The sequence below is a fragment of the Bombina bombina genome, chromosome 7 (genome assembly GCF_027579735.1).
Source record: "Bombina bombina isolate aBomBom1 chromosome 7, aBomBom1.pri, whole genome shotgun sequence".
NCBI classification, from domain to species: domain Eukaryota; kingdom Metazoa; phylum Chordata; class Amphibia; order Anura; family Bombinatoridae; genus Bombina; species Bombina bombina.
This window is the reverse complement of record NC_069505.1, coordinates 559624794-559648020: the sequence shown is the minus strand read 5'-3', so window position 1 is coordinate 559648020 and position 23227 is coordinate 559624794.

Below are 23227 nucleotides of genomic sequence, written 5' to 3'. Positions count from 1 at the left end.
GGAATGGGTAACAAAGGGATTATCTATCTTTTTAAACAATACAAATTCTGGTGTAGACTGTCCCTTTAAGGGACATACCCTATTAATTGTGTACAGCAATGTTTCAGACCTACATAGTCCTTAGTCACGCTACTTACAGCCTCTAAAGTCAAGACTTAAATAGTAGTTAACAACCAACCATTACTTTACTCCACATAATCCTTTAATCCTTTTATACATGTACTATTCTTCAACACGTATCATGTGCCCTCTAGTGGTAAGAAGGTAAAAAGAAAAAGTTACAAATATTTCATTATTAAAGGGACGTGAAACCCCAAAAAATTTATTTCATGATTCAGATAGAGAATACAATTTTAAGCAATTTACTTATATTATTTAATTTGCTTCATTCTCTTGTTATCCTTTGCTGAAAGGTTTATATAGGCAAGTTCAGGAGCAGCAGAGAACCTAGGTTCTAGCTACTGATTGGCGGCTGCATATATATACGGATTTTCATTGGCTCACCCATGTGTTCAGTTAGAAACCATTAGTGCATTGCTACTCCTTTAACAATTGATACCAAGAGAATGAAACAAGATAATAGAAGTAAATTAGAAATTTGTTTAAAATTGTATTCTCTATCTGAATCAAGAAAGAAACATTTGGGGTTTCATGTCCCTTTAAAAACATTCTCAAACTGCCATTTCAAGCGATAGGTCACAATTAAAATGTGCACAGGTGCATTTACATTTGAAATAGAAACAATTTAGTAAAATACTTTCTTTAGCAAAAATGCTTCTAGTAAAAGTAATTACTGGTTTTCCGCAACATACGCACATACCCTGCGAGGGGCCATGCACCAATAGTCAATCACTGCACCTTCGCAGAGAGTCAGCGGTGACTTGTATGACACAAATTACGTCTTCACAGAAGAAATACACACCACTGCCAGCTGTTTTAACAGGTATGGTGTTTGAATACTGGTGCACAGCCCTCACAGGATATGTGCGTATGCCGCAGAAAAACAATAACTGATGCTAGAAGTATTTTTGCTATTGGAAGTAAATCTCCTCTGTATGTGCTAACCTGAAGTGCACAATACAGCTGTATAAAAGCCGGCAGCATCACTGATCTGGGAATGTTCACCACATGGTGCAAGAATATGTGAGCACCAAGATGGTGTCCAGTATTGAAATGAGCTTCACCAACTAGCACCTGGAAAGGGTTAAAATAAGAGAACGGCTCTGAAGGAAGAAGCAGGCACAGTAGGAAAACCAGGTGCATGGTGCGAAATAACCATCCTGTTAAATTCGTGTCCAGCAGTCGAATATTCCTTTAACGCACATATTCCTTATAAGGAGCTCCAAATTTATTTGATTTTGTTATACTTTAATGAAGCTGATATCTTTAAAGCATCTTGATATTTATGTAATGTTACTTAAAGGGACACTAATTTAAAAATTAAACGTTCATGATTCAGAAAGAACATTGCGTTTTAAGAGACTTTACAATTTATTTCCGTAGTCAAACTTTTTGAGGCACCAGCTGTTACACAAGTTTACAGTGTATACTTATACTAGTCTGTGATTGGCTAATAGCTGTCACATGATACAGGAGGAAAATACATTTGTCAGAGTATTATCTACTGCTTCTTTGAAATTCAGAGTGTTATTGCATTTTATTTTTTATAATGCACGTAATTATGCAATTTACTGTATTTAAAATAAGATAAAATAAGTAAATTGGAAAGTTTATTAAAATCACATGCTCTATTTGAATCATATAAAATAAGAAAAAGATAAAAGTTGTTTCATGTCCCTTTAATGTCTCTTATATACTGTATATACCTATATATATATATATATTAAATTGCCAGAGCATATACAGTATATACATAAGCACATAGGGAAAATTGAATTATCTTTCAAATTTGACAGAAAATATTCTACAGCTCATTTTAAACTCAAAGTAAGTGCTTTTGCATTGTCTCTTTATTGTGTATTTGTCAATTACTCAGTTCTTCTGTATTTGGTGGTCCTTTTAAAAAGCAATTCTAATATAAAAGGAAATGTTCTAGTTAACCCCTTAATGACAACTGACGTACCAGGTACGTCCTGCAAAAACTTGCAGTTAGTGACAATGGACGTACCTGGTACGTCAGTTGTCTTAGAGAGTGCTGGAAGCGATCGCAATCGCTTCCAGCAGCTCTCAGGGTATTGCAGTGATGCCTCGATATTGAGGCATCCTGCAATACCCTTTAGAAAGCATCCGATGCAGAGAGAGCCACTCTGTGGCCCTCTCTGCACCGGTAGCGATGCGGCCGTTCGTTGGAATTTTTTTAAAAAATGATCAGGATCAGGATCTGGATCTGGGGGGGGGGGGTGGTTGGGGCAGCTACACTACAGAAAAAATAAAAATAAAACATGTAACAAAACAACAAAACACTTTATTTTTTGGGGAAAACTGGGTACTGGCAGACAGCTGCCAGTACCCAAGATGGTGGCAATTAGGTAGGTGGGGAGGGTTAGAGAGGTGTTTGGGGGGGATCAGGGAGGTTGGGGGTTAAGGCAGGGGGTCCATCACAGCTGAATAATTAAAAAAAACAAAAAACAAAAAAAAAAACACCTTTTATTTTAGTACTGGCAGACTTTCTGCCAGTACTTAAGATGGCGGGGACAATTGTGGGGTGGGGGAGGGAAGAGAGCTGTCTGGGAGGGATCAGGGGGTGGGATGTGTCAGGTGGGAGGCTAATCTCTACACTAAAGCTAAAATTAACCCTGCAAGCTCTCTACAAGCTACCTAATTAACCCCTTCACTGCTGGGCTTAATACAAGTGTGGTGCGCAGCAGCATTTAGCGGCCTCCTAATTGCCAAAAAGCAACGCCAAAGCCATATATGTCTGCTATTTATGAACAAAGGAGATCCCAGAGAAGCATTTACAACCATTTGTGCCATAATTGCACAAGCTGTTTGTAAATAATTTAAGTGAGAAACCTAAAATTGTGAAAAATGTCACTTTTTTTTTTATTTGCTCGCATTTGGCGGTGAAATGGTGGCATGAAATATACCAAAATGGGCCTAGATCAATACTTTGGGTTGTCTACTACACTACACTAAAGCTAAAATTAACCCTTCAAGGTCCCTACAAGATCCCTAATTAACCCCTTCACTGCTGGGCATAATACACGTGTGGTGCGCAGCTGCATTTAGCGGCCTTCTAATTACCAAAAAGCAACGCCAAAGCCATATATGTCTGCTATTTCTGAACAAAGGGGATCCCAGAGAAGCATTTACAACCATTTGTGCCATAATTGCACAAACTGTTTGTAAATAATTTCAGTGAGAAACCTAAAGTTTGTGACAAAATTTGTGAAAAAGTGAACAATTTTTTTTATTTGCTCGCATTTGGCAGTGAAATGGTGGCATGAAATATACCAAAATGGGCATAAATCAATACTTTGGGTTGTCTTCTAAAAAAAAATATATATACATGTCAAGGGATATTCAGGGATTCCAGACAGATATCAGTGTTCCAATGTAACTAGCGCTAATTTTGAAAAAAAGTGGTTTGGAAATAGCAAAGTTCTACTTGTACTTATTGCCCTATAACTTGCAAAAAAAGCAAACAACATGTAACCATTGGGTATTTCTAAACTCAGGACAAAATTTAGAAACTATTTAGCATGGGTGTTTTTTGGTGGTTGTAGATGTGTAACATATTTTGGAGGTCAAAGTTAGAAAAAGTGTGTTTTTTTCCATTTTTTCCTCATATTTTATATATTTTTTATATTAAATTATAAGATGTGATGAAAAAAATGGTATCTTTAGAAAGTCCATTTAATGGCGAGAAAAACGGTATATAATATGTGTGGGTACAGTAAATGAGTAAGAGGAAAATTACAGCTAAACACAAACACTGCAGAAATGTAAAAATAGCCATTGCCATTAAGGGTAAGAAAACTGAAAAATGGTCCGGTCATTAAGGGGTTAAAGGGACACTGAACCCAATTTTTTTTTCTTTTGTAACTCAGATAGAGCATAAAATTTTAAGGAACTTTCTAATTTACTCCTATTATCAAATTTTCTTTATTCTCTTGGTATCTTTATTTGAAATGCAAGAATGTAAGTTTAGATGCCAGACCATTTTTGGTGAACAACCTGGGTTGTCCTTGCTAATTGGTGGATAAATTCATCCACCAATAAAAAATTGCTGTCCAGAGTCTGAACTAATAAAAAAGCTTAGATGCCTTCTTTTTCAAATAAAGATAGCAAGAGAATGATGAAAAATTGATAATAGGAGTAAATTAGAAAGTTGCTTAAAATTGCATGCTCTATCTGAATCACGAAATAAAAAAAAATAGGTTCGGTTTCCCTATAAAGCAGTGCTTTCCAAACTGTGTGTCGTGACACATTAGTGTGTCGGCAGCAGTATGTAGGTGTGTCCCTGCTTCAGCACAATTTTTTTTTAATTTAATTTTTTTTTTGGTTTCACACTTTCTACCTGCCTGCTACACATATCACATAGTTGACAACGTGATTGATACCTAGTGGGTTACAGATAATCTTAACCTATTGGTGCAGCTCAGTGGGAACTGAAACTATTCCCATTGGCTGCTTTGGCGGCACATTGGCTCCTGACCGCACTTATAGTCTCTTCAATCGGCTCCTGACTGCATGTGTAGTCAGTGAGTGGGGCAGCAGTGTGTTTGCAACACGGTAGTCATTCAGACTCACAGATCTCTGAGGGTGGCAGCTTAAATGCTGAGCTGAAGTCAGAAGTCAAAGTGTTTTTTTTTTTTGCAGCTAGCTCCCAGTAGTGCATTGCTGCTCCTGCTTTTGATATATGGATAGGAAGTGGAAGCTTAAAAATGCTTGATGATGAAATGCGAGTGTCTTTATCTAATATTCCAACAAATATTCAGAAACTGTGTTCATCCAATCAACCTCATACATCCCATTAAAATAGTAAGTAGCTATTGGTGTTATTAAACTTTTTTTAATTCTTACACATACATACTGTTACTTGTAATTACATTTTGCTATTAAATAATTTATGTATGTGTCCGTATCTCTTAAAACAAGTTAGTTTAACCTCCTGTTTGCTAGTACAACTGAATTACTGTGTAGCGGAATGATGTGTGTCACCAACATGAAAAGTTTGGAAAGCTCTGCTCTAAAGGGACATTGTGCATAGATGATCCATTTATATAGCCCATCTGGTAGTGTTTTTGTAACAATGTATAGTTTTGCTTATTTTTATTTTTTTTACTTTTGAATCCACGTTTATTCTAAAGAGAAATAGTGCCGAAAATGTCACTGTCATTATATAAAAGAGTAATATTTAAACGTGTTAAAATATTTTGCATGCAGAAAAGTTATACAAAAGCTGGTTAAATTGAAACTAACAAGGAAGTGTGTAACTGAGACTGAAAAATCTGCTGCTTACTGGCTGATAGCGAAACTCCCAAAAAAACCTATCACGCCTCTTTAAGGTGAAGCAATGACATCTTCCTGTTTTTGTGAGTCTTTCATGGTAGACAAGTGACCTTTTTTGTGTGAAAAAATACCCATTCCTGTTTGGATGATTACTGTAGTTTCTTTGCTTAATGTGTTGACCAAATAAAAAGTTATCACAATATAAGGGCATTGAACACATGTGCATCAGAAGTTTCCCAGGCGAGATTTTTTGTCAGACTTGAAAAAAAATGAAGAAGACACAGATAACAAGTGGCGTACTGATGCTAGCGCAGGATACGACGGGCAGTATCGCTAGACCATGTTAAAAATTGTGCACAACTTTGATATTACAAATTCATAGTAAAACAAATTTACCAGAGAAGGTTTAGCGTGCTCTGTCTTGCACACCAGTTACTTTCAATGGGTATTGCTATCATGCTAAATATAAATAGCATATTTTATATATATATATATATATATATATATATATATATATATATATATATACAAAGAACATAGGAATTTGAAGTAGTTAGCACACAAGCGATAAATAGAAATTCTTTTGCACGCCCCATAAAAGTATATGGGGAGAGGGAGTTAGCACGGTTGTGATATCTGAAGTTCGCGCTCATGAGCGATAAATATTTTTTTGTACAGTCTTTAATGTAAATGTTCATAATAAAGAGCTTCTGTAACCTTAACAGAGTCACAGTTTTTATTTTTTCCTATAAACAATAAACTAGAAAACAAACAATACTCATCATAAGTAAGGTAAGCAGCAGTGTTATAACTAGCTGGATAAGTCAGCTAAGAAGGCCAGCCCCCAGACACAAAGGAACGTAGGGGGAGGGGGCCTTTGACCCCTGGAAGGATTTAGGCCCATATTTGGTGGAGTGGGGTGGGTCCCAGGAGAAGGCTATATAAGGAAGTGTGGGGCGGCCATCTCCAGAAAATAATATTATAGGCAGCAAAAAGTTTTTGTCTGGGTCTGTCATGATCCTGCCCCTGCAGCTGGAGCCCTTAAGGTAATTGCTTATCCTTTCTAGGTAGAGGGTCCAAGCACATTAGGGGTTAATCCCACTCCTTGAGCTCGGGGTCATTATCATAAATCTACTCATTTTGTGATGTAGTGAGGGCTGTGTATGCGGGGCCCGGTGGTGTATATGCAGGGAAGATTTTCTACACAGGAGAGTAGAATGACGGGCTGTTATTCCCCTCACAGGCACGGCAGTTAATATATCTTCTGCTATTATTGCCTTACTGGCGAGGGGACATTTGATAGTTTTATTCCCTGCAACCCTGTTTTGGTATGAGAGGTATACAGGGAGTGCAGAATTATTAGGCAAGTTGTATTTTTGAGGATTAATTTTATTATTGAACAACAACCATGTTCTCAATGAACCCAAAAAACTCATTAATATCAAAGCTGAATATTTTTGGAAGTAGTTTTTAGTTTGTTTTTAGTTTTAGCTATTTTAGGGGGATATCTGTGTGTGCAGGTGACTATTACTGTGCATAATTATTAGGCAACTTAACAAAAAACAAATATATACCCATTTCAATTATTTATTTTTACCAGTGAAACCAATATAACATCTCAACATTCACAAATATACATTTCTGACATTCAAAAACAAAACAAAAACAAATCAGTGACCAATATAGCCACCTTTCTTTGCAAGGACACTCAAAAGCCTGCCATCCATGGATTCTGTCAGTGTTTTGATCTGTTCACCATCAACATTGTGTGCAGCAGCAACCACAGCCTCCCAGACACTGTTCAGAGAGGTGTACTGTTTTCCCTCCTTGTAAATCTCACATTTGATGATGGACCACAGGTTCTCAATGGGGTTCAGATCAGGTGAACAAGGAGGGCCATGTCATTAGATTTTCTTCTTTTATACCCTTTCTTGCCAGCCACGCTGTGGAGTACTTGGACGCGTGTGATGGAGCATTGTCCTGCATGAAAATCATGTTTTTCTTGAAGGATGCAGACTTCTTCCTGTACCACTGCTTGAAGAAGGTGTATTCCAGAAACTGGCAGTAGGACTGGGAGTTGAGCTTGACTCCATCCTCAACCCGAAAAGGCCCCACAAGCTCATCTTTGATGATACCAGCCCAAACCAGTACTCCACCTCCACCTTGCTGGCGTCTGAGTCGGACTGGAGCTCTCTGCCCTTTACCAATCCAGCCACGGGCCCATCCATCTGGCCCATCAAGACTCACTCTCATTTCATCAGTCCATAAAACCTTAGAAAAATCAGTCTTGAGATATTTCTTGGCCCAGTCTTGACGTTTCAGCTTGTGTGTCTTGTTCAGTGGTGGTCGTCTTTCAGCCTTTCTTACCTTGGCCATGTCTCTGAGTATTGCACACCTTGTGCTTTTGGGCACTCCAGTGATGTTGCAGCTCTGAAATATGGCCAAACTGGTGGCAAGTGGCATCTTGGCAGCTGCACGCTTGACTTTTCTCAGTTCATGGGCAGTTATTTTGCTCCTTGGTTTTTCCACACGCTTCTTGCGACCCTGTTGACTATTTTGAATGAAACGCTTGATTGTTCGATGATCACGCTTCAGAAGCTTTGCAATTTTAAGAGTGCTGTATCCCTCTGCAAGATATCTCACTATTTTTGACTTTTCTGAGCCTGTCAAGTCCTTCTTTTGACCCATTTTGCCAAAGGAAAGGAAGTTGCCTAATAATTATGCATACCTGATATAGGGTGTTGATGTCATTAGACCACACCCCTTCTCATTACAGAGATGCACATCACCTAATATGCTTAATTGGTAGTAGGCTTTCGAGCCTATACAGCTTGGAGTAAGACAACATGCATAAAGAGGATGATGTGGTCAAAATACTCATTTGCCTAATAATTCTGCACTCCCTGTATATTATCTCTAAAAAGGAGGGTGTTTTTCTGCAGCCGTTTTTTCAATATCCCTGAAAACACTATCTGTCTATGCCACTATCCCTCAGACGCAATGGGTTTCTTGTTACCACCCCCACCCCCCTTTTTTAATTTATTTACAAATCATGGGGATTCGTTTTGGATAGAGGATTTGGAGAGCTCCTTTCCTCAGATGTTTGGTTTTGGGATCAGGTGGTGTGACTGGGTCCGTCCTTGGATCTGCAGCGCCAGCCTTTGCGGCTCTAGGAGTCTGTTCTTCGTCTCACACGCATAGCTGTTGGAGTAGTGATGTCCAGTTCATGAACGAATCGTTCATTTGAACTGGTTCTTTTCAGTGAACTGTATGAATCAGTTCACCAGACTGAACTGATTCGTTTGCAAACAGTTCACTTCCTGAGTCTGCAGCAGCACTAGTAATACGATCCTAGAGTGAGTTCTGCTTCTGCTAACTCCTCCTTTGCAAAGAATCACACAGCAGAATCTCACTCTAGGATCATATTACCAGTGTTGTTGAATCAGTGTACTGTTAGCTAACTCGTTTGCAATGAATCAGTCTGTTAACAGTTCACTGATTCAAAAGAAGTGAACTGTTTGCAAACGACTGTGTACTGTTAACTATAGTAACTCCTTTGCAATGAATCATTTAGCTAACAGTATACTGATTCAAATATCAGGTCACACTCACAGCAGTTCTCAACAGACCCCTGCATTTACCCCCTAACTGCAACTTACATTAACCCATTCAGCATCCCATGTTTGTTTTTATATATATATCATTTGTTGTTCTTCCTCTATATCTAAGCTAACTTTTACTTAGCAACAGCTACAAATTATATATATATATTTGTAGCTGTTGCTAAGTAAAAGTTAGCTTAGATATAGAGCTTGTAGTCCCAGTACAAAGGATTCAGGAGTCGACTGTCACACACTCACACAGTCAGTGACTCATGATTCAGGAATGAATCAGCACTGCAGGAAACAGATCTGCAAATCTGCAGCTCTACCTCATGTTCAGTAGGTGAACTGGTGAATCGGTTCATGAACCGGTTCAGTTAATCGAACCGTCCGAAATGAACCGATTTACCCAGAAGAACCGAACTTCCCATCACTATGTTGGAGTAGCAGATGGAGAGCGGTAAGGGGATTATAGTTGCATGCACGTGGTAGTTAGTTCGGGGACATAGACCGCAGGTGATGATTTGCAGACTGAAGTTTCTGTGTGTTAAATCTGTGCTAGAGGTACGCAAGTATTTGCGCTAGCAACTCTGGGTTATTAGGGCTGTGCAGGTCATATGCCTATATGGAGATACAGCGCCTTTCAACTGAGGGGTCAGCAATAACTCCCAATTTATTTCATGCAGTTCCGTTTTTTAAAGTTACATAGTATGCTTAAACTCCTTTTTCCATAGAGTGCCCGGTACTCCCTGGCTTTAAAGTTTTGTTACAGGCACGTTGGGCACATGTCCCTTATATTCTCTGAGTGACATAAAAAACCCTCACTGTTATTACAGCGCTTATATTAGGTTTGCTACTATACTTGTGTATGTGGGTGCGTATTGTGAGGGGATTTTATTTACACTGGGCATAGTACTGTCTTATTGTCTTGAATATTAAGGAAAATATTTAAACTGCGCCTTACGTGATTTCCAAGTTTATTGTTATTATTGACTCTAAGGGGAGACTATGTGAGATCCGGTGGCGGGGTTTACCTTCCAGCCACTGGTCTTTTTGGCGTGATCTCGCTCTATGCTAGATAAGTGGGGGTTGGTCTTTTTGGCGCGATCTCGCTCTATGCTAGATCAGTGGGGGTATAGGGCCTAATATTTTGCATTCAGTTAGGTAGTTGTAAAAAATCATTATATCCTTGCGGATTAAGGGGATGTAGATATTCCTTATGGGGGATCGCTAAGCTATCAGGAGGTTTTCTCTTTTCAGAAGGGGTTTTTTGGTTTTGTGTTTTATCTCCTCATGGGAAAGTTTGGTCCCATAGGGGATATACATATTATATACAGTGTCATGGTGCGCTGTTACACCCTCTGCTCTGCCTTCAGAGCTTAGAACAGTTTTGCACTTATTTCCTAGGATCCCTTTGTTTTGTCTGCCATCTAGTGGCGGTTAACTGTATTTTGCATCTAATTTTCTTTAAGGGACAGTCTAGTCAAAAAATGAAACTTTCATGATTCAGATGGGGCTTGAAATTTTTTTTTTTTAAATCAAAGTTTTTTATTGAGGGAAAAAGGTAAACATAAATCAAAGACAGTGCATCCGACATAGATTCACAGCATAGTGTAATATCAGTATAGATATGTAAGGAACAATAAAACAAAGCAACATCTAATACACAAATAACATAGCTAATGTCAGAAGCTCTGCTCCTATCTATCTGAGTCTAGGGACTATCGGACCCTCAATTCGTTTTTTATTTGTTTTTTCTGTTAGTGACTTGCAGCCCCGTCTCAGGGGGGCTGCGGGGTACTATCATATGTTCGAGTTTGGAAAAGAAACAGGATCATGTTGACCTGGCATATCGATTATATCTCTTCAGTCTCTAGCACATAGAAATAACCAGAGTAGAGGGAGAAAGAAGTAGGCCAAGAAGAGAAAAAGATGAACTAGGAAGGCAAGGGGGGGAGAGAAAAAAAAAATAAAAAAAAAATGTGTATATATAGAAAGAGTTCCTGCTTCCAGTAGTCTCTTTGTACTTATCATTGGATCTGTATCCAATCAGACCATATCTCAAAATAGTCTTCCATTCGGTCGAGTGAACTATATACCGATTTCTCCATTGTTGCCAGAAATTGCACAGTTTCGCAGACAGCAGGTAGCGAAGGTGGCTCCAGTTGCTTCCATGCTCTAGCAATGCACAATTTTGTGGCAGAGATGATGTATATTAACAGTTGTTTATTGTGTTTAGATAGTCCGGCATCGAACACATGAAAGACAACACATTGGGGAGTTAAGGTTACAGAAAGGTTCATGGAGTGGAGTAGGGTCTCCACATCTCGCCAAAGAGGCATCAGCTTCGGACATTGCCACCATATGTGGAGGTCAGAACCTTCTCCACCACACTGTCTCCAGCATAACGGAGATGAGCCCGGAAACATTTTGGACAGTTTAGTGGGTACTCTATACCATTTCAAAAGAAGTTTGATATAGCCTTCAAATATAGTAACGCAATGTAGTGTTTTTTTTGTTAGAATTATAGCCCTGTCAATATCTAGTTCAGAAAGTGTCGAGTTTAAGTCTCTGCACCACGTTTTAATCTGCCAAGGAAGACCCGTAGATTGGTCGTGGAGCAGAGCTCTATAATGAAAAGTAAGTGGCTTGTAACCTCCCAGTCCACTTTGCCACCTATGTTCCCATCTAGAGAGTTGTCTGAGGTTTCGTTTAGGGAAATCCCATGATTTTAGTAGGCTCAGTAACCTATGGCACTCAAATCTTAGCCACCGGGGGGGTCATTAAGTGAATTAATGATTTGTGAGATTGACATCAGAGTGTTGTTATAGTAAAAACATTCAGATACCGAATGTCGTTCGGTGTCCCAGAAATCAATATGAACGCCAGGCAGATTCCAAGTAAGGCCTCTCATCTGGTGTATTGGGGATGGGTGTGGAGCGATCTCAGAATGGTGTCTAAGGCTATGCCATAGGCTGATGTTTTGTTGAATAATAGGATTTGCAATTAATTTAGTTATGGACTTATAACTAGGGACCCATATGACGTCTGGGAGGTGTAGGTTTCGAGGGATAGACTTCTCCTCCAAACCATACCAGCCTGGTTTTTCTGCGCTGGGGCCCCAGGCAGCTATATGAGACAGTCTAGTTGCCTCATAGTATAGAAACATATTTGGAAAGGCTACTCCCCCTTTAGCGTACTCTCTCTGCATAATCTTATGCCCAATCCTGGGTGTCTTACCCTCCCAGACATAGTTAGTAAATATCTGGTGTATCTGTTGGAGTATGCTATGTGGAATATTGAGCGGAATACAGCGAAAGATGTATAAGGCCTTAGGAAGTAGAGACATTTTAACGGTGGCTACACGGCCCAGCCAAGAGATTTCTTTAAAATCCCATCTGCGAGTTAAACTTTGTAGTTCTGCTAGTAGTGGGTCGAAGTTGAGTTTAATCACAGAACTAATGTCAGCACTGAGTTTTATACCCAAGTGTGTGAGGGACGAGGAGGACCACTGGAAATCATGACTGTTATGTAGAACAGTAAGTTGTTCTTCTGGGATATTAATACAGTATGCTTCAGTTTTGGTTACATTGACTTTATAAAAACTAAATCTGCCAAATTGTTCCAATAGTGAGAAGACCGAGTTAATTGAGGAGGTGGGATCCGTGAGAAGAATGGTAACATCGTCAGCGTATAAGACAATTTTCTCCTCCCTGTCATTTACAGGGGCGCCTTTGATTTGTGGGGAATCTCTTATGGCTTGTGCCAGAGGCTCCATTGCTAGGGCAAAGATCAAAGGGGACAGTGGACAGCCCTGTCTAGTTCCATTTGAAATGTTAATTTTAGGGGAACAAAATCCCATGCCTCTCACCCTAGCACATGGATTAGAATATAATACCCTAATCATGTCAATTGCTTGTCGGGGGAACCCAAAGACCCTCAGCACCTCCCATAGATACTCCCATCTGACCCTGTCAAAGGCCTTCTCGGCGTCTAATGACAGGGCCATCAGGGGTATATTAGATTTTTTGGCTTCAGTGAAGATATTTAATAATCTCCGGGTATTATCAGGACCTTGACGTCCTGGAACAAAGCCGACTTGGTCAACCTTAATCAAGGACGGAAGGAGGTGTGCAATTCTATCCGCAATTAATTTAGAATATAATTTGGTGTCTACGTTTAATAAAGAGATGGGGCGAAAATTAGAACATAGTGAAGGATCTTTCCCGGGCTTGGGTATTGCAACAATAGTGGCTTCTAAATTCTCTGTAAGAATGTGGCCCTCTGATTTTACCTCATTAAAGACCTGGCTTAGTACTAGTTGTAACTTGGGGCGTAATTTTTTGTAGAACTGGCCCGTGAACCCATCTGGGCCCGGAGCTTTATTGTTCTTTATCTGCTTAATTGCCGTTTTAATTTCAGATACAGAGAAAGGTTCGATCAGCTTATTGCCATCTGCTTCAGACAGTAGAGGTAGCTTTAAGGCTTGGAGGAAAGTAGATATATCATTAACTGACGCCATAATTGGTTTTTCAGCTTTTTCAATATTATAGAGGGTCTCGTAAAACACAGCAAAAGATTTGCCAATGTCATCCGGCGCGTACACCTTATGACCATTCTGGAGAAGATAAGGAATCCTTGAAGCTGCTGTTTGGTTTTTAAATTTTTTTGCTAGCAAGGAATCCGCCTTGTTGCTCTTATAGTACATAGTAAGTTTAAATTTTGATATAGCTTTTTTGATTCGCTCCAATTCCAGGGTCTTAATTTGGTCTTTTAGAGATGAAATGTCAGTGGACAGCTCAGCAGAAGGAGTTTGTTTGTTTAGCTTCTCTTTTGTTCGAAGATCACATACTAATTTTCCTAGGGGAGCACCCCATTTTTTCCTTTGAGCTGACAATGTGGCTATGCAAAAGCCTCGAATGAACGCCTTTAAGGCAGCCCATCTAATTTGGTGAGAAGTTTGGCCTTCCGGATTATTCAATAGGAATTCCTCAACTTTGTCAGAGATTGTTTGTAAGAAGGTGTTGTCATCCCAGAGGGATTTTGGAAATTTCCACATGGGCCTATTCGATGTAGAACTGCCTTCACTCAGTGAAAAGGATACCGCATCGTGGTCCGACCAAGAGCAACTATGAATCTGGGACTCTGAAATCTCATTCATGGTCCAAGAATCGACAAAAAAATGGTCTAAGCGGGAGTAGGAGCCATGTGGGGTCGAAAAAAACGAATAATCTCTCGAGTCGGGGTGGCATGATCTCCAAACATCATATAATGAGAACTGATGTATAAGGTTGCGAAATTTGGAGGATGTATTTTTAGAGAACCTATCTATATCTTTACCATCTGGAAGTCGTCTATCAGTCGAGGGGTCCCATACCATGTTAAAGTCCCCTCCTAGTACTAGCTTCCCCTGCCTCAGCCTCTCAGCTAGATGCAGGACTCTCCGAAGGAATATTGATTGACCCTGATTTGGGGCGTATATGTTGACAAGGGTATAAATGAGATTATTGATTTTACAAATCAGTATCAAAAATCGACCTTCAGGGTCACTCTCAACATGTATCTGGTGAAAGGCCACCGTTTTGCTAATTAAAATAGATACACCTCTGCTTTTATCTTGATGAAGAGAATGGAAGATCACTGGGTATTGCAAAAACGTAATTATTGGGAGTTTGTCTGCCGCCCAGTGTGTCTCCTGTAGGAAGACCACATCGCTGCGGAGTTTCTTAAAGAAGTTATGAGATAAACTTCTTTTAGTGGGTATGTTTAGACCTTTTACATTTAAGGTCACAAAGCGAAGTTGAGATATCGTTTTCATGGAGAAAAAAATAAAAAAAAAATAAAAAAAAAAAAATATATGGGAGGGAGGGAGGGATAGAGTGAAGGATGAGAGGTTTCAGAAAGTAGGATAAGGGTCCGAATAGGAAAAAGTCAAAGAGAGAGACCAGGGAGATAAGATGGATCTCAGCTAAAGCTGGAGATAAAAAATAGTTACAAGTGCACAGGTCAACACATCAAATTTAAAACCTCGGAAAGGGAATGAGTCAAAGGAATCTGTGTTCACTTGTTTACTTTTGGTAAACTGTGGTTTTACCCGGGGGGGTTGGCACTTGGCCTGCTGAAAGTACTCAGCAAATAGAACGACAGTCCGGGCCAGGGACAGTTTAGCTAATCTTAATAAAGAGAAGATAATATCTAAAAGTGTAAAGTTGTTGACCTCATTATTTGCAACACTGCAGGTCAATGAGTGAGTTATTTTATATAGGAAGGTTTAACCCTCTAGATTTCTGGGAGTAGGTAGAATTCTAGCAAAATTAGTCCCCCTAGGTATGTTTTGTATTAAGGGGAGACATTATCTAGACTTAGATAGATGCACAGCAATATATTTTCTATATCAAACCTAAATGAGAAACATTTTTCTGTCATAGTTATATAAGCATACAAGTATAGTCAAAAGATATGTATTGTTAACAAAACACTTTAATGAGGTGAAAAAAAAAACAATATTATAGGATAACAGAGTGTGAGGCTCCAAATAATGGTATAATGAAGCATGTGAGTTTGAGCCTCGAATCGTAATCATTGAGGCTATGGAAATAGTTCAGGTCTCAAGTGTATATTCAGAGTCTATTTGAGAAAAAAAAAAGGAAAAAAGAAAAATATTGTCCAACCAAGTTCTTCAGCAATATAAACTGAATGTACATTTATTATAGAAAGGAAAAACCTGTAGGGAATAAGGTTAGAACAACACATAGCAAACAATGTAAATATCACAATGAAGGCCTAAGATAAAATATACTAAAAGTTGAGCACAAGAATATCATTATGTCATTATACATAATAGTGTTACTCTAATCCATTCGACAGAGGAGAATATCATTTTCTCCTGTGTGGAGGATGTTAATGTGATATAACCTTTTGGTTGCTGAAACTAAATTTACGTCTATACACGATATGCACGTCCAACCTGTATCTTGGAATTTATCACAGCGAGCGCAATATAGTGGGATAGTGGGGAGATTACCAGGTATAGAGTCAGACAGCCTTCAGGTATCTAAAAGTAGCTGAGATCTAACTGGAAAAGTCCCCTGTTGATTCCACGTCTAACCTATTTGTCTAACTATATTTAATGGCACAACATAGCGTCGTCTAAGCTAGGCTAAACATTCGCTAAAGTCTAACTACAGTAATTTGAAACTGGGCCTCGCTGCGCTCAGATAGTATGAACACTTAATAGTGGACAGCTCTGAGAAACATTCTTATAACTCTAAACACTGTGACATAAGATGGTTGTCTATGAGATAGATGTATGAACACAGATTGGTGCAATCCTCTAGAGTTAAAAAATAAAACTTAACTTCAATATTATACCTATAATAAACTTGACTCCAAAATTAGAGCCATCAACTTGCAAGTATGTGTAAAAAACATTTCAGGGTCATTTTAAACTCGGGGACAATATATATTCACCCATAAGGGGTGCAAACCTTAAAGGCACCTACCCCACATGAACTAGTAATATGCCCATATGGGGGTAATCAAACAAACCTGCAGGGACAAGAGAAAAACAAGTAACATGTGGAGGAGAATAACATAAGTCACGAAACAGGTTTAAAATACTCATCAGTCATTGGCATCTGAGTCATCTTCTCCATGGGTAGGTCTGGCAGGACCCATAGCAAAGCTGTATCTTTTGGCAGAGGTAGATCGTTGCGGGAGAGAACCCCATTCAACTGCAGAAGGCCGTAGGATAGAAGACGATAAAGATGGTCGCTCAGGATCTTTCTGTGTAGAAGGATCAGCTCTTGGATCTTGGGTGTTTTGGGTGTTCCAGACTTTTAGTAGAAGGTGACCTTTATCCGGGGTATCAGCAGTGTAAAGACGTCCATCTTTATGGATTAGGAGTTTAGTGGGATATCCCCACCTGTACTTGATTCCTTGTTGTCTCAGTGATTTTGTGACCTCTCGAAATAATCCCCTCTTCTGGATCGTGAATTGTGACAAATCAGGGAAAATTTGGATACTCTTGAATTTTTCAGGCAGTATTGGGCGCTGAAACATGGCTTTAATAATCTGTTCCTTGTAAGTGAAGAAGTGAAATCTAGCTATCACATCACGAGGTTTCTCGCTAGGTACATTTCTTCCTTTAGGGAGCCTGTGAACTCTATCTACTAATGCCTCATTTGAGAAGCCAGCCGGCCTGAGTATGTCGCACAGTTCTGTAAGAAAAGCACAGAGCTCAGAAGATGGAACCTCCTCAGGGATACCCCTGAAGCGCAGTTTATTCCTTCTAGATCGTTCTTCCATATCGGCCATTTTTGCTTCCATGGAGTCTAGTATGTCACCTAGGATTTGAGAATGGTTCGCCAGATTACTTTGCTCTACTGTGAGATCTTCCTGTTTTCTCTCAAGAATATCAATGCGCTCACTGATAGCACCGATGTCTTTGCGTAAATCAGCTGCAGAGGTTTTAATGGCTTTGGTAAGGGTGTCTTGAAGAGAGTTTAATTTTTCAGTGAGTGTAGATACTATGTCTGAAGCTGCAGATTCCGCCATAATATTTGGCAGATGAGAGTCACACTCCTCACTAGTGTTTAGTTCTGTATGGTGTTGAGGGATAATAGGACTATCTAAAACCTTGTCCACTACTGTTTTCAGTTTAAAGTGGTCAGCTACCGACTTTCTGTATTCACTAGGGTTAGCGGCTTTCCGCCTTGCTCCCTGTGGCATGTTATAGATAGCTTATGTGCAAAATGAGTAGAGGCAGGGAGTTGAGAATCTAAAAGCACTTTTAGAAAAATATGAAAAGTTTCTGGGCCTGTAAAATAAATGGATACAACAGGTGAGGAGATTATGAGCACTATAAGCTGGAGGTCAAGATCAATCTCAATTCATGAATCACTGTAGAAGGTCCCTGGCCCACTGGACTACTTTAGCATTCACATTGTGTGTGTCTTTTTAGTCATTCATTAACTTCATTGTGTGTAAGGGATAAGGCGCTCCCTGGGGCAGTTCAGGTATGAGATAGAGGGCTCAGTGGGTTAGGTTATTTTTTTTATTTTATTATTTTATTTGGTATTCTTGTAGATATGGAAAGTTTTTATAAATCTTGTAGGCAATTGAGTCCCATTCAGGTGTCACTTAATTATGGCACAGATCTGCTTATGGACAGAGTGATCAAGATACTACATAGATATATGCAGGGCAGAGTTCTAAAGGCAAAGTTGAGCCCAATTAACAGAGAAGCCTCAAGGGGGATGAGAGGTAGTATATGTCCCAATGCACAGTGAATCTCGTAACCCTCCCGCAAGGCCCTCCGTGTGACCTGGGCTTACCCTCTGAAGCAGCGTTACAATCTCACTGTTATGTCCGTCGTAGAGGCCAGCAGTTGTGCCGTGAGCTTGTCAGCAGGCTGTGAGTCGCTCTCTCACCAGGAACATGCAGCGGTGATCTAATGCGGGTGCTCCTGCTTAGCCCAGACTAAGGCCACGCCGCTCTGAGGAGGAAAGTAATAGGCCGCCCAGCAAGATGGCGGATTACCGCGCCAAATCTCCAAGGTGCTCAGATCAGCGGTGAGTAGCGGTGGGTAGTCCAGATTTAGGTGGCAATAAATGCGGAGGCTCCCGCGGTCAGTGTGAGGGACAGGCAATAGGTTCCCGCTGTCTCCTCAGTAGGACTGAGTCAGAGTCGGTCAGGGTGTGTTATCAGACTGTCGGCAGCAGGTAGAATGGTCAAGCCGACTTCTAAGTAATAAAATAATCGTAGGCTAGTGCTCCGGAGTGGGTCCCCAACCCTCCGGAGCAGAGACAGCAAGTCACTGATATCCAAAAGAATGAGCGGGCCGGTCTCCAGATATGGCGCTCAATATCAGTTGCCAAAGTCCAAATTTTTCTATCAGAATTATAGGGCAGATGTCCTTGAGTAATGTCAGAAGTAATTTTGTCAAAAGATTTGGTGTGCAAGGGCTAAAACAGTGCTTTTTGTTATCTACAAGCCCGGAGCTCTTACCCCTCACGTCCGTTCACACAGGCAGTTAACTCCGCCCCCCGGGGCTTGAAATTTTAAACAACTTTCTAATGGAATTTTATCATTACATTTGCTTTGTTCCCTTGGTGGTATTTTTGAAAGGCGAATCCTAGCTAGGCTCAAACTGATTTCTAAATGGTGGGAAACCGCCTCTTAGCTCAAAGCATTTTGAAAGTTTTTCACAGTTAGACAGAACTAGTTCATGTGTTTCATATAGATAACATTGTGCTTACTCCCGTGGAGTTATTTAGGAGTCTGCAATGATTGGCTAATCTGCATGTCTGTCAAAGCACTGAGATAAGGGGGCAGTTTGCAGAGGCTTAGATACAAGGTAATCACAGAGGTAACACATTTTAATATAACTGTGTTGATTATGCAAAGCGGGGGAACAAGTAAGTAAGGGATTAGCTATCTTTTTAAATAATGAAAATACTGGTGTAGTCTGTCCCTTTAAGTCTTTTTCATGTTTTGTTGCATATAATGATATAATCATATGTGTATATGATGTCATACAAATATATTTCTATAATTTATAGTATTTAAAATATACATTGTATAGGTGGTCCATACAATTATTTCTTGTTGGAAAATTATCCTTCTTTAAAGTTTTCCACTTTTATTCCTCTGAAGGATTTATATCATGATATGGAGGATATTCTTTCATCTATACTGTAGTATGGGAGTGCGCGTTACAATCTCATAACAAAGAGAGTCACAGCGCTGTCGGCGGCACCATCCCTTCTGTTATGTAGTGACACTGATAGGGTACGGTTATATCCTATGAGCCCAGCGGTTTGTGGATTGCCTTCCTAAGAACAAACTGCAGCAGTAAAACTTTGGTCTACCCGTTTGATCTCTATAAATGTTACCTTGTATACCGCCTAGCTTTATAGCGCTGCAAAACTCTGTTGGTGCTTTGCATATACCTGAGGATGACAATATTATATTATATATATGTGTATGATAATTTTATACCGCCTTCTTACGGAGGGAACTCAGGTCTTGCATTGCAACTGCTTTGATGTTACTGTGTTGAGATCACTAATATGATTATTGTATTCTCTCTGGTGAGGAGACTTACGGGTCTGTGTCAGATCCTATTGGTGGTATTTTCCATACTTTTTATATTGAAGGGACAGTTTACTCAATGTGTTTCCCCCCTTTGATTTGTTCCCAATGATCCACTTTGCCTAATGGAGTGCATTGAATTGTTTACAAGTATTTCCATTACCCTTATATCGGCAGATGTAATAGGGTATTTCCCCTGTGGTATCCCCACCCATCCTTAAAGTTTTTGGCATCAAGGCCAAGCTGTGTTAACATAGCTAGTAGAGGAAATTACACTCCTAGTGGGGGTATTGAAGAGGATAAGGTAATAAAAAGTAAATTTTCCTTTGTTCTCTCCAAGTATTAGTGATTGGTTGAGGGACAGATATAAGATAAAGAAGCAGGTATATGTACGCAATGGTGATAAAGTAATGAGATCTGATTGTGCCTACCAGCTCAACCCATTTCGTTAGGTTGTGGCTTTAATATACTGAATCAGCTGGTTCATATACGCAAGTAAGCCCTAAAGGTGCAAATCTCATACTTTTTATACTGTACTGCTTTCTGTTTGCCTGGCCTTCCAATACCCTTGCCTGTTTACACATCAGGGATAATTTTATAGAATAGCTGAGGATTGTGGGGTACCTAGCACTTGATAAATAAGTCGGAAGGCCTGTAGTCAGTGATTATTTTCTTATGATTACTATTGTGTCTTTTGGAATAGAGTGCAGAACACTGGAATCAAAAGTGGACTTGCAGAAGGAGATAAGGTCCTTCCGGGAGTCTGCTATGGTCACGCTCAAGACTTTGCAATTTTGCTGGGGGAACTAAATTTTCCCGCTGCATTATCCCTGGTGGGAGAATTTTTGCAGACGTTTGGCATTGGCTGCGGCCGATGTGAAGCAGCCTCATCATTTTATTAGTCTTTAAATTTGCCAAACGGTGACCTAATTTGGGCATTTTTTGTCTTGATTTTAACGGGTCTGCAATGATTCAGGCCCACTGATGCGGCTGGAGTTGGTGCGGTTTTTAGTGCACGGCTGAATGACCAGCTAAATGGAAGGAGGTAGGATTGGTAATGACTTAGTTTTCTTGAGTTATTCCAGTGCTGGTGGCCATGTTTGTGAGGGCAGAATCTTTTGATTGAGAACGAGTCAGTGTTGTCCACACTGACAACAGGGGGGTTGGTGTCAGCAGTTAACATTTCTGTCCCCCACCCCTAATCCCACGGTCATTAAATAGTTGAGGGCATTTGGGTTGCTATGCCTGCGTTTCCAGGCGTTTGTGGGAGCAATGCACATTTTCTGGGGTTAATAACTCGCTGGCCGATGCCCTTTGTCATTTTCAGTGGCATCGCTCCTGGGAGTTCACGCCGTGGTCAAACAGAGTGGGGAGAGCATTCCCAGTGTGGATGGGGTACCTTGGTACGGAAGACCAGCAAACTTTGTGAGGTCTTCCTTAGCGCAGAAAACGTGGTCTGCCTATGCAAAAGTTTGGGCGGAATGGAAAGGATTGATTTCAGTTAGAGGCATCAGAGGTGGTATCAATGCATGTTTTGGGGTTTTTTGCTTCAAGGGTTGTGGAGGATGGGGCACCTACGGGTTGTCCCTGTCCTTGGTGGACAAAAGTTATCACCCATGGTTTTTTTCATTTTAAGTTGTTGAATGTCGCTGCTTTGGCAAAGTTTTTTCATGTACATCAAATTATCAAGTGTGTTAAGAAAGGGGCCGGGCGTTCTAGGGATGGACAGCGCCCGTTTTTTCCCTTTTCCTTTCTGGTTAGGTTGGTTGAAGTTTTTTGCCGGCGGTGTGTGTGTCTGGGTTTCGAAGTTGCCCTGTGCAAGGCCGTTTTTGCTTTAGCAATTTTGGGGCATTTCGGATATCTGAGTTGGTCAGCCGTAATAAATGGCCCCATGGGGGGCTGGGTTATGGGGATGTGGTTGCCACAGGCTTGCAAGTGTCCATTTGCCTCGAGGATTGGGGCAGCCTCTGAAGCTGCTGTATTGGGTTTGGTGGCAAAGGTTATTAAAGGTGTGGGTAGGTGGAGGTTCTTCTAGTCTTCTTCTTTGTTGGGGGGTGTCTAAAATGTGGGTGTTTCATTTGTTTATGGTTGTTCCGTTCATATTGTTGTAGGATGGTACACATGGGGGTAGTGGGCCACTCTTTCATTTATTGGTCCCGGCGTGCGGCTGCTGTTGGGGAGGGCCTCCAGCCAGGGTTTTGATAAGCAAAAATGCTATTGGTTGGTTTGGAGTACAGGGCCTCAGATTGGCTTGCGTGTTGCCGCTGGTGGTGTATTACGCTGAACTGTTCCTGTCTACGGGGGCACTGGTGGTCCAGGCCGAGGTAATGATTTAGGTTTATTGCCTCAGAGAAGCCTGGTGAGTAAGATTAAGGAGGCTTTGGAGAGGTTTTGTGGGCTTTTCCAGGGTTTAACTGTCGTATGGTCTGCCATGGTTACGAGATTGGTTGGAGGGCGGCATGGCTCCATTATAGACTTAACAGGAGGAAGAAGGTGAACAAGCTGTTTGCAGCCTTATGCGTAGAGTAAAACGAGTGGTTGTGCACCAGTGATTTGGAGGATGCGGATAATGGTGAATTTTATTTGCAGGATGGTGTACACCTTAATGTTTTCGGTTTAAGGCTATTGATCTTGGGGATCCAAGAGACTTTGGAATCCTTGGGGTGAAGGGTGGCAATCTGGTCTGCCTGTCAGTCCAGTCTGTGGCTGGTGCTAGTTTCCTCACGTCTGCAATTAGACTACGGCCTTAAGTGAATGGGTTAACCTCCCCACGGGGTGGGAGAGCAGGTTAAGTAGCTTCTTGGACACAGGGTTCCTTGGAGCTTGGGGTTTTAAAGTAATAACAGACTTATTTAAGTCCAGGTGAATTTATATATGGCCTGGTCAACAAGAAAAGGGAGATTAATTAATTAAGTTTGGGAGCTAGCATCTTCAGAGTTAATGGAGTTTATATGGTTCAAAGAGTTATTTATTTGGTGTTTTAAATTTGTTATTTAATAAACAGGCTGTGGCCAGTATTTTTACCAAACAGGTGTCTGTGTATTCTTTAAGTGTTGAATGATTTTAGGTAATTAAAGTTTAAAATGGGACGTTAATCGACGACTCATGGGGTCAAT